The 1,235-nt window shown below is 35.2% G+C and overlaps 1 long non-coding RNA gene across 1 annotated transcript; it reads right to left on the reverse strand.

The window, feature by feature from the left end:
* Positions 1-62: 62 nt before the first annotated feature.
* Positions 63-840, reverse strand: LOC107081119. Its single transcript, XR_001481031.1, has 3 exons — positions 647-840; positions 462-527; positions 63-108 (listed from the first exon to the last, which is right to left on the reverse strand). It is a non-coding gene; the product is annotated as an uncharacterized LOC107081119 (long non-coding RNA).
* Positions 841-1,235: the final 395 nt, after the last annotated feature.

Here is a 1,235-nt window from a genome sequence, read left to right on the forward strand (position 1 = left end):
CATATTTTTCTCACTTTATATCATGAGGAAATAGGTGATGGAGGGGAACGGACCAAGCTTACCTGCGTTAGATAGAACAGTTCCAATGTTTGTTTCCTTATTCAAAATCTGAGAGAGTGATTAAAAAAGAAAAGATATGATGATTCACTCTTCAAAAAAGCACTTAAAAAAGATTTTTTAGTAATTATTAACATTTAGTTGGTTGGTTATGTGATACATTAAGCAATAATCACGGGTATGCAGGGTTAGAAGAAGTTTTTTTTTTATTGTTTCAATGTATAGTTAAGTTTTTTAAACAAAGTTGATTTATTACTGGCCTGATTAACATAAGCCACGTTAACCTTAACTAATGCATCACAGAAAAAAATAAAAGAGGAATCAGTTTAAAGCATAAAAAAGAGTCTAATTTCATATAATGTCAGGATGAGCGTAGCTGTTTCAGCCCAATCATCAGGACTCACCATCCTCTGCAGCTTTTCTGCAGCCAAGGTTTTGGTGCACATCACGTGCAGCTTGCAGCTGTTGATCTATAAAAACAAAGCAAAAAAAGATTACATTCGCTTTCCATACTTTCTAAACTGAAGCTTTTTCATTGAGGTGAAACTTTTATTGCAGTAATCGAGAGATAACAGCTGGAAGTCTTTACCGTGGGAGTGAGTTGGAGGCATTTGTCGCTGTTCGGTTTTCTGCTGCTTCTGCTTTTCCGCTCAGAATCCATTTATTTACTCAAAGGTTCCTTCAGTTGACTTTTTCCAAACTGTGACGGGAAAATATTTCTTCGTCTTTTTTAATGCTTTCTGCTTTGTTTAGCTAAAAAAGGAGGAAAAAAAAACTGACGCCAAAAGTGTTGTCTGTTACCATAGCGACAGCTGAACTGGACTTCCGGTGTCAATTTAAAACCCCTCCCCCCAAAAAAAGATAAACAGACTTCCTCTCACAGTGAAATAAATGTCGAGGTTTTCTTTTCTTTTCATTTCTGTACACTTTAATAAACCTTACATCCAGTGGCGGTTGTAGACCAAATGTACCTGGGGGCCTGGAGGGGGCCAGAGTGTTTTCCTGGGGCACAGAAAAGCATGAAATAAAAAAAAACAGGGCAAGGATTGAAATGTATTAAAATAAATGCATGAAGTGAAATTTCTATTCAATTAGGTTTAATAAAAATTCTCTTTCTTATTAGGTCAATATACATTCATAATTTAGGGATTTTAGATATTTTTCACTTAATTTAGGTT

The sequence above is a fragment of the Cyprinodon variegatus genome, unplaced genomic scaffold (assembly GCF_000732505.1).
Source record: "Cyprinodon variegatus isolate N-32 unplaced genomic scaffold, C_variegatus-1.0 Scaffold2975, whole genome shotgun sequence".
Classification (NCBI taxonomy): Eukaryota; Metazoa; Chordata; class Actinopteri; order Cyprinodontiformes; family Cyprinodontidae; genus Cyprinodon; species Cyprinodon variegatus.